Below are 12,061 nucleotides of genomic sequence, written 5' to 3' on the forward strand. Positions count from 1 at the left end.
TCTTATATACACTCTGGGTGATGTTGCTGTACAAGCAGAATTAGAAGGCACATATCGCAACTGCTCCGTGTTTGAAGAGATCCCAAAAGAAATGGACACAAACCAAAGCAGTGGCCATGGCCGAATAATGTGCCCTTTTTTATGCAGCGAGCTTGAATGCATCACGTGACACCTTGTTCATGCACCCCCGCGTGGAGCGTGATCTGTTCAGACTAATGCCAGATATAGGCCACATTGAAAACATAGCGTGAAGAGCCTAACAAATAAAGTGAATTTGGTCAGTAAACCGGATTTGGGCCACTTCTGCCTGCTGTGTGAACATGGCCTTAGTAATGTATTAGACCACCCTCTGAGTCATTTTTACCAAAAGATAGGGATGGGAGTCCACTCAAATAGAAAGGATAGAAATGTTTAAAATCAAGTCAAGTGGGTTTATATTGTTGTTCCTCTATATACCTTGTATACATTGGAACGAAATGATATTTCTTCAGGATCATGGTGCAACACAGAACAGTATGCAGGACTACATAAAGTGCAAATACAAAACAGTGTGATTCTTAATAGCACTTAGTCCTGAAGACTATTTACAGGAAGTGCTGACTGTCCCTGTACTTTCTGTGAAATTGCTTTATCTGAGAGTAAACATCCACACACATGTTAACATGGCAAAACAGAATGCGGGGAATTATTTGAACCTGCCTTGAAGATTATTAATTGCTCTGCCAGGCCTGTCTTCACCAAGCCATGTCCTCTCAGGATTACCTGAACCCATAAAGCGTCTCAAAACATAATCCACAATAACGACATGCTCGTTTAACAGTCTCCTCTTCAGGAGGTGAAATGCATGATCAAGGCACCGATGGTGAGTATGTACAATGGTGCTTGAAGGTTTGTGAATTTTCTATACTTCTGTTTAAGTATGACCTAAAATATCATCAGATTATCACACAAGCCTGTAGTACTGTAGATAAAGAGAACCCAAATAAACGAAGGAGACACAAATGTTATCCTTGCTCATTAATTTATTGAGGAAAATGAATGATTATTACATATCTGTGAGTGGCAAAAGTAGGTGAACCTTTGCTTTCAGTGTCTGGTGTGAACCCCTTGTGCAGCAATAACTGCAACTAAACATTTCCAGTAACTGTTGATCAGTCCTGCACATTGGCTTGGAGGAATTTTAGCCCATTCCTCAGTACAGAACAGCTTCAACTCTGGGATGTTGGTGAGTTTCCTCACATGAACTGCTTGCTTCCACAACATTTCTATTCGATTAAGGTCAGGACTTTGACTTGGCCATTCCAAAATATTAATTTGTATTTTTCTTTAAACATTCTTTGGTAGAACAACTTGTGTGCTTAGGGTCATTGTCTTGCTGTATGACCCACTTTCTCATGAGATTCAGTTCATGGACAGATGCCCTGACATTTTCCTGTAGAATTCACTGGTAAACTTCAAAATTAATTGTTCCATCAATGATGGCAAACCGGCCTGGCCAAGATGCAGCAACACAGGCCCAAACCATGATACTACCACCACCATGCTTCACAGATGGGTTAAGGGGCTTATGCGTGAATGCAGCGTTTTCCTTTCTTCAAACATAACGCTTCTCATTTAAGCCAAAAATTCTATTTTGGTCTCAAAACATTTTTCCAATAACCTTCTGGCTCGTCCACGTGATCTTTAGCAAACTTCAGATGGGCAACAATGTTCTTTTTGGAGAGCAGTGACTTTCTCCTTGTAACCCTGCCATGCACACTATTGTTGTTCAGTGTTGTCCTGGTGGTAGACTCATGAACATTAACATTAGCCAATGTGAGAGAGACCTTTAGATGCTTAGAAGTTAGCCTGGGGTCCTTTTTGACTTCAATGCTATTACACGTTTTGCTCTTGGAGTGGTACACTCCTTGGAAGGGTAATAATGGTTTTGAATTTCCTCCATTTGTACACAGTCTGTATCAATGTGGATCAGAGGAGTCCAAACTCTTTAGATATGGTTTTGTAACTTTTTCCAGCCTGCTGAGCATCAACACCTTTTTTTCTGAGGCTTGGTGCGCCCAGACCTTTGGCAGAAAGTTTGCACCTACTCTTGTGTGGAAGAGGAATGCTTCTGTCTGCATTGTGCTGTTTTTATGCATCATGTTGAGTGGCTCTTCTGCATAATCTCTTCCTATGGATTCGAAGAACAGAGAGTTCTTCAGAGTGAAAATCATAAGGGCCTCAATGTACAAATCATGGCGCTCCAGCAGTGGCTGACGAACACCTTTTCTGTGTGACTGGACATGACAAAAATAGCAAAATGCAAGCAGCAAGATTCAGAGACTGTATCACAGTACCTGTCCAGGCTCACTGAGATCCACAATGCAAACTTAGGCTTGGAGAAACCCGACACTCTGGCAGATGGGCAGGTGGCTGTCACAGTATGGGAGGCAAATCTCAGAAAGAGCTTTATGAACGGCATGAAACTAGAAATTGCAGCTATAATCAAACAACAAACCTGGGACACCAGAAACCTCACACAAGTGGAGAGGTATGCAATCCACACGGAGAAGCTCTAACGAGAGGCAAAGGAAAGAAAGATGGAGAGGAGAGGAAGACCAAAAGCACGCAGACGAGGAAGACCCGGCCTTCAGGGATATGGACCAGGATTAAACTATTACAACTGCGGAAAGGTTTGACATTTTGCAAGAGACTGTCCAGAGCAGAAGCGAACTGACGGGCGGAGCTAAGGGAATTGTGAGGAACCTGGGAACAGAAGAGGTGACATCAGACACCCAAACTATCAGTTAGCTCACAAAGAGCAGGAATATATGCACACACCCACATCCAACATTAGTCAGACTGACAATTCACAAATGTCTGAACCAGTCATGACCCTTAACCTTTTAAAGTATAATGCCTCTCCTTTCACACAGTTACCATGTACATCTCTTGTAGTTAATGGGCAAAGTGTCACATTTTTGGTAGATTCAGGAGCAAACGTATTCAGTAATAAACACTGCGAATTAAAAGAATCCCTGAAAACAAGTTCACGGTCCCTGCGCTCCTTGGGTGTGACAGGACATTCAGTATTAGAACGTTTCTCTGAACTGCTAGTTTGTGAATGGGAAAATGGGAAAAGAGCAACCCGCCAGTTCCTAATTTCATCTTCATGTCCAGTCGATCCACTGGGCAGGGACTTAATGTGTGTTTTACACTTAAATTTGATATCCTCACCTCAGGGAGTAACAATAACTGATGACTCTTCATTGGGAACTCTGTTTGTTAAAGTAACAGAGCTCTGTGTTTATCAATGGTCCATGCATAACAAGCCTAGCGCCTGTGCTCATTTGTTGACGTTGGCACATGATAAGATAAAGGACAACTATGTTGATGTTGGTTGTCCTCTGCCCTTCATTGCACAGCGCAAGTGCATGAAAGAAAATATTTTATTTTTGAGAAAGAATGGTTTATGGATATCCCAAAAAGTGAAGAGCTGTACCTATATTGGTGTGACAAATTTTGTGCCTGTTCAGTCAAACTGAGTGACACGCAGTTGCGTGCATTTTTCGTCCCCAAATCAGTGCCTCACGTCTCATAAGCCAAAATAAAGAACAAACAGTAGAAAGATGTGGGACCATGGGTCAGAGTATGTGAGAGTGGGAAAATTACAGATTGGGAACAGAAACCCACCTCCAACATGTGGTGCAGCCCGACAGTGAGAGTTTACAAAAAATTATTTCAGGAAATGGCCAAGGTTAACCTGGATGTAATATGTCATGACAAGGGAATGTTTCTGAACTTTACACCCACAATTGAAGAAGGTGCCTCTCAGGCTGTGGGCCCTAGGGAAACATGACGTAGGCCTGACTAAAAGTGCACCACCAGTTGTGATCATGCCCAAATCTGACTTTAGGCCCAGACAATCTCAATACCCTCTTAAATCAGAAGCTATTGAGGGAATTAGACCAGATTTCAATTCATTATTGAAGGCAGGGGTCATTGTTCCCTGTCCTGATTCGTCAGTGCGCACGCCAATATTTCCAGTGAGAGAAGAAAAAAAAAAAAATCCCCCACAACCTGGCTAATGGAGATTTGTACAAGATTTGCAAGCGGTTAATGCAGCAGTCAAACAGAGAGCTCAAGACTTGCCCAATTCTTACACTACATTAAGCCAGGTTCCAGCAAATAGCAAATGGTTTTCAGTCCTAGATTTAGCTAATGCATTTTTTTCAGTACATCTCTTGATAAAGACCGTTTCGGTTTGCATTCATATTTGATGGACGTCCTTACACTTTCACTCACTTGTGTTAGGGTATTGTGAGCCACTAACAATATACAACCAAATGCTAGACAGCTTAGCACCTCTACCACTTTCTCCAGGGCACAGTGTGACACTGACACCATTAAATTGTTGCAGCATCTTGCCAAAGGACACAAAGCCAGTTTCTCCAAATTACAGTATGTACAACAAGAAGCGAGATTTCTTGGGTCATGACATTTCTGCAAAGGGAAAGAAACTCTCCACAGAAAGAGTATCTGCAATGCAGAGTATTCCCAAGCCCCTGACGAAGAAACAAGTTCTCTCTTTCCTAGGTATGCGTTCGTATCGTAGATCTTTCATTCTAAACTATTCCATTCTATAAGCACCACTCAGAGAGATGGCATATGCAACAGGTTGGACAGTTCATTCTCAGGTAAGCTGGATCCAGTTGCTGCAGAGTTTCCCGTGTGTACGTACAGTAGCAGCAGCTGAGAAAGCTGTGGTGGCATCCAGAGACCTGGTAGGTTACTCAGAATTGATCCTTTTGGTTCCACATGAGGTGTTGTTACTCCTAATTGAGCAGAAAACCTCACACCTGTCCACCCAATGGTGGCAGTACCATAACACTATACTACTAGACATGCCGAATGTCACTATAAAATGATGTACTGTCCTTAACCCTGCTACTCTTCTTCCAACAGAGGGAGACGAGGAACCACATGATTGTGTCATACTGACTAATGAACTCTGCTCTCCTAGAGTCGACCTGAAAGATGTTCTATTGGAAAACTCAGATCTGATCCTCTTTGTGGACGGACCTGCGTCACGTGACCCAGAGACAGGTAAAAATCAAGTGGGATATGCAGTAGTAACCGCACACGCGACGATTTGTCAGGAAATCTCCCCTCATACCTTTCAGCACAAGCAGCTGAACTGTACGCCCTCGTAGAGGCATGAAGACCTGCTGAGGGACAGTCAGTAAATATCTACACAGACAGTAGATATGCCTTTGAGGTAGTACATGATTTAGAACAATTTGGAAACAGAGGAACTTCCTGACGAGTTCAGGAACACACATAGCCCACCACAAACGAGTCTCTGAGCTACTGTACGCAGTCCTACTCCCCAAAACTGCTGCAGTATGCAAATGTGATGTACACACTAACAAATTAGACCCTGTCTTCCTAGGAAATGCTCGAGCGGACAGTGCAGCAAAGCAAGCAGCTTCATCTATGGTCCCAAAACTCAAAAGAAAATAATCACTCCTTCTTTACAGCTTTCAGACCTCCAAGCACAGGCTACACGGACGAGGAAAAGGCTGTGTAGTGCAAAGCAGGTTGCATGGTTGTTGACGGAGTTTGGCGATGCCCCCAGGGCTGTCCTTGTCTTCAAAGTTGACGCATGGCAGGGACCATGCGTCAAAAGGGAGAATGATAGCTGCGAAAAGCATTGTTTTCTCTAATTACTCTAAAAAAAATTTTGTTCACACTGTTTGCACAACTCATAACGTGGGTTGAGGTTTGAAGGTAGAGAAGGCCACATCCCTTAGTCCAAACAGGACTCAGAAGCGGTAGTGATAATGATAATCTCCAGTGATAATGGCACACCTTTTGTGAGCCATGCCCTTGAGTAGGTGGATGAATATTTCGGTATTGACTTAAAGCAGCACTGTGCATATCATCCAGCTAGTGGTGGGGTGGTAGAGAGAGAAAATGGGACACTAAAAAACAGACTGAGCAAATGCTGTTCTGAAACAGGCTTAAGATGGGCTTAAGATACTGATTGGGAGACCTCCACAAACAGGCATTGGATCTGTGACAGCTCCTCTTCCCAACACTGCAGCATGTGATGATGTAATGTTAAATTACTGTGCAACCCTGTCCTCTGCTCTGCACTCTATCCACAAGCAGGTAAAGGCAGCATTTCCAGCTCCAGCCACGGGTCCGCTGCATGATCTGAAGCCCGGAGAGTGGGTCGTGATCAAGGACTTCCGCAGGACCAGGTGGAACAAGCCCTGGTGGTCTGGGCCATACTAGATCCTTTTTCGTCACTCACTCTGTGGTAAAGGCCAGCCAGAGAGCCATGTGGAAGCACGCCAGCCACTGCAGGAGTGTGCCAGAGCTGAGGACTGAGCTGGAGAAGACAGGACTAGGAGGACCAACGCTCCCGAGCGACGATCTGCATATACACACTCACACACATGAACCAATCCCATGCGACTCCACAATAGACGGTCTTAAGTGGAATGTAGTAGCCGGAATAGTACGACGGAAACTGTACTATTAGGAGGACTGAACTTCATTGGTGCGTACTATATAGCCACGTGACCAGGACAGAGGATAGACGATGTGACTTTGCTACCGCAGCTCTTACGCCCCAAAGCTCCCTGACCACAGACTACTGTTGCAGACTAGACACAAATCATTAGGATGTCGACCTGCACATCCACTCTCACATGCAAACCCATTCCTAATCGTGCACCCTTCTCCTGGTACAGGTGGTATCTGTTAGTAAACCCTGTCATAGAAATAAACTCACAAATCACTGGGACCGTTCCCGACAACACTGGGGGTCGGGGGTAGACCCTTAAGCTGGAAAGATAAACCAAAGCGCTGTATTGAAGTTTATTGGGTGGAAGACTTAATGATCAATCACGCCAATCACATCGCTGCAGCAGAAAGAGTGCATGACGCACACACTTTTACCCAAATTTGGTATTTAGCTGATTGTGGTGACGGGACTAAGTGCCTAAGGCGACGTGAATTCTAATGGTCCCACATAAGCCCACAAAGTTCTCTAGTACACTATTGCTGCAGATTGTACGACAATTAGTAGTTAAAAGCCCTTATGCCAAGATATTGGCCGCCTCTGTAAACCGTTCTGTATCGCCTTTCGTGGTAAGAATCATTGCCAACAGTGCTACCCGCACAACGTCACGCGTCCCCTCGTCATGCAGACACATAATGGTTATTCTATCATTAAACATATGCGGTCTGCGATTCACAACCCTCCACAGACTAGTGAGATGGGGTTTGACTGGCTGAACTCAGTACTCGAGGGATGGGGCTCGTGGATGTTAACCGTCTGTCTACCAATAGGTGCAATGATTCTTCTTCTATTGCTCATTTTGCCTTGTATTGTCTCTCACGCTCACTGAAATCACTAATGACCAAACGCTGATGTTGACAAAGACTGATTACGATCCCTATGATGAACAACATGATTTGTACCCTAAACCTGACTGGGAACTAGATTGTCTCAGCGACACTGACGATGACGACTAATTGACATCCATTTCACACCTAAATATTCCTTTCACCATGACGATTCTCATTTCACTCATAAGCTTGCTTAACGACAGGATACCTTATAGCCGCAAAAACAGCCTTAGCGCCTTCATTATTTCTGTTTCATGATGAATTCAGTTGAATCGTGAAAGGATTCTGAAGTTCTGATGTATTCACAGCATTGTAATTCCTCTGTTAATTTTAGGTATCATATTTTATAATGATAAAAGGGGGAAATGTGAGGGAAATTATTAATTTCTACTTTGAAATAGTTTTATTCTTGTTCTGTTTCATTCTCATGTGAGGATAACGACTCAGAAGGCCATGTGATGTCACTGAGATCAGTACAGAATGTTTATCTGCTTACAGAGACACAAACATGTTCGTCTGTTCTAGGCTCGTCTAAACATCATCTAAGATCCTAAAACAAAGCCTGTTTGAACTGCCTCAAACTGCTTCTTATCGGTACACAGAATGATGTCATGCTCTGAGTTTCATATATATAGTAGTGGTTTAGTACAAGGACTTCAGAGTGCTCTCATTATTCTGTCCTGCTTTATTCTATCCTGTATTAACCATCTTTCTGTAATAAACCTTTTTACCTTCAGAGGACGAGTCTGTGAGTGTTGTCTAATTTCCACGACAGGTCAGAGGTCACATCAAGTACTCGGCGAAACCTGTTAAATCTGTTAAGCATTTATTTTAGAAACAAGCTTTTATACACATAATCAGAAGCTGTGTAACTATGAAACAGTGTGACTTCCTGTTACACAACCATCACAGATGTGTTTGTGTGTAAAATCTCAGTGTGTCTCATCGGTGAGGAGGTCGGACCTCTTTCTCCTGGCTCCTCCATACGATCTGTCCTTCTCTGGGCTTCTGCGTCCGGGACTTGAACACACCCACATTCCGAGTTTTAAACGAAAGTTTTTAAATTTAAATGAAATCACAATGCATTCGTATTGTCTGCATTTTACACTCACTCAGGAACGTCAGCACAATTCCACAACATTTCACAAAATACACTGACAAATCTAAAGAAATTATTTTTATTTTTTAAATATTTATTTATTTTTTTAAATACACTCCGAATTCTTCCCCCTTACATCTTGTCCAAAATCGAATGCCTCTCAACTGACATTTTATGCAATTTATGCACTTGTCACAGGTGTAATCAGTGTTTTTACCATAAATAATTCAGTGCAACAATGCTGTGATCAGTTTGTGGGTCAAACTAAAAAGTTTCCTCTTAAACTCTTGCCTCATTTGCATTTTCCAGTCGTTTTTAAAGGAAATAAAAACATAAATTGAATTAATGTTCACAAGATTACGTTTAATTATAATATGATGCAGTACCTAACCTGACATTAAATAAGAAATTATCTTTTTTTTTTTATTCAATGTTTTGTTAAATGTATTAGTATATTAGTATTAGATTCATCTTTTATATTGAACTAACTATTAGATTTGAATTAAAGTTACTGTATGGCATCTAAAATAAACATTTCCTTTATAAAACAAAACACACAGACTGTAAATACTAGTAGTTAAATCAGCTGAAAAATACCTTGGTATTAAAGGACTCAGCTGTGAAGGAGTGGAAGAAATGTTAACTGCAGGAATCTCTAACTCTCAGTCATGGGCTGGCGACTCATGATCCTAGTTATATTGCAGTGGAATGCCAGGAGTCTTATAGCTGATGGACAACAATTCAAAAAGTTTGTGACTGATCTGTTAGATAAACCTCATGTGATATGTGTGCAAGAGACGTGGTTAAAACCACAGTTAGACTTTGTGATTTATGGATATACTACAATCAGAAACGATAGGGAAATGGGTAAAGGTGGAGGGGTAGCAACTTTTGTAAGAAATGATGTGAAATATAACCTAATCAATGAAGGGAAAGAACATGAATCTGTGGTAGTCAGAATATGGACAGGAAAAGACAGTATAATGATAGTCAACTTTTATAATCCCTGTAATAGACTGAGCACTGATACACTGAATGCAGTATGTGGGGTGACACAAGGGAAAACAGTATGGTGTGGGGATTTTAATGCACACAGCACAATATGGGGGAGTAAGAACACAGATATAAATGGATCAGTAATAGAGGAATTTATAGACGATAAAAACTTGGTATGTGTTAATGACGGGAAGGGCACACGGTATAGTAGTTCACATAACACAGAAAGTGCTACTGATCTGACAATAATGACAACTGAAATGGCAGGAATCAGCACATGGGAGATTTTAGACCAGTCGACAGTAGGTAGTGATCACTATCCAATAATAACCAGGATAGGAGTAGAGATACACCAGGATAGTGAAGTGAGAACACCAAGGTGGAGGTTAGATAAAGCTGATTGGCAGATGTTCCAAATGCTGAGTGAAATAAAATGTGTGGAACTAGTGAATAAGGATATTATAGATGTAGAAGAAATGAACAGAAAAGTGACTACGGCAATTATACAAACAGCTGAAGAAACAATTCCTAAAAAGACAAGATGTGAACGAAGAAAGAACGTGCTATGGTGGAATGAGAGCTGTAGTATAGTAATTAAAAAGAGAAATAAAGCTTTCAGGCAACTCAAAGCTCACCATACACTGGTAACTTTGATTAACTATAAAAGGGCACAAGCAGTAGTTTGGAAAACAATTAGATCAGCCAAACGTGGGTATTGGAGACAATTCTGCAATAAAATTGGAAGTGAAACCCAGCTATAAGACATATGGAGAACAATTAGGACAATGAGCGGAATAAGGAACAGTGTAGAAATACCAGTGTTAAGCAGCAACAATATAAATGCGATCAGCAATGCAGAAAAAGCTAAAAACTTTTGTGAAGATCCACAGTACTGAAAACCTATCCTCAACAGCTAAGCGGTGTAGAGATCAGACACTTGCCCAAAACCCAGGGATAGTAGAAAGAAGGACTACATCAGGGGGAGAGCTGGACTTGACATTTACTCTATTTGAATTAAAAAGGGCCATATCAAATGCACGGCAAACGGCACCAGGGAAAGACGGTATATGCTATAGCATGCTAGGTCACATGAGTGACATCACACTTGATGTAGTATTAAGACTGTTCAATATGGTAAGGAATACAGGAAAAATCCCACTAACATGGAAACAGGCAGTTATAGTTCCAATACTCAAACCTGGCAAAGACCCGTCAGATCCAGCAAGCTATAAACCTATAGCATTAACGTCACAGCTAGGCAAAACTATGGAGAGGATGGTAACAGATAGATTAGATCACTATATAGAAAGTAGAGGGCTTCTCTCACTGTATCAGTCAGGATTTCATAAAGGGATTCTGTATTATGCCTAGAGTCAGAAGTTAGGAAAGCTCAGACTAACAAAGAAAGTGTAACTGCTGTATTTTTTGATGTTGAAAAAGCGCATGATATGCTTTGGAAGGATGGACTTATATAATTAAATTTGACAAATTAGGAATAAATGGTAAGATGTATAATTGGGTATTAGACTTCCTGAACAGAAGAGCAACAGAAGTTAGAGTAGGTGCAGAGTACTCAAATAGGTATGCAGTGGAAAATGGTAACCCACAAGGCAGTGAATGTAGCCCGATACTGTTTAATATTATGATTAATGACATATTTGATCTGGTTGGAGAAAATATAGGTAAGTCTCTTTATGTGGATGATGGGGCACTCTGGGTTAGGGGTCGGAATATAGAATATTTAAGAAAGAAAATGCAACATGCAATAGGGAAAGTAGAACAGAGGGCAAATGAATGGGGATTTAAACTATCAATTTCAAAATCACAAGGTATATGTTTCTCTAAACGTCATAAAACAGTACCACTTAAATGATATGGGCTAGATCTTGAACAGGTCAGGGCTGTGAGATTTTTAGGAGTGATTTTTGATGAGAAGCTGACCTGGGGTCCACATATTGATAAAATTAAGAACAAATGTGAAAAGATTAGTAATGTTCTGAGATGTCTGTCAGGGCGAGACTGTGGAGCAAGTAGGGCATCGCTCATAAATATATATCAGGCTCTCATGAGGGCCACCTTTGATTATGGCTGCTTATCATATATGTCTTCATCACAATCAAATCTTAAAAAGCTTGATGTGGAACAGGCACAAGCACTTCAGGTCTGTACTAGAGCATTTAAATCATCACGAGTGACTGCATTACAGGTGGAGACAGGAGAGATGCCGTTGTGTATCAGGAGGGTTAAGATCATGCTGGCATATTGGGTAAATCTACAAGGGTATAGCAGGGTGCACCCCACGAAAGCCATCTTACAAGAATGCTCAGAGTTTTATAGGACTAACTTTAATAGCTTCGGATGGTTAGGAAATGCAAAGGCACAAAACGCAGGTCTCAGTCAGCTACAAGTGAGCCCCATTATGGCGATACCAACTGTACCACCCTGGAGATTCATAAAACCATCTGTAGATACAAGATTACAACAAATATTAAAAGAGAATTCTAAAATAGCACCACAAGGGATAATAACTCAAAACTATATGGACCAGTATCAGGATAAATTACT

Source organism: Ictalurus punctatus, chromosome 12 (assembly GCF_001660625.3).
Source record: "Ictalurus punctatus breed USDA103 chromosome 12, Coco_2.0, whole genome shotgun sequence".
NCBI classification, from domain to species: Eukaryota; Metazoa; Chordata; class Actinopteri; order Siluriformes; family Ictaluridae; genus Ictalurus; species Ictalurus punctatus.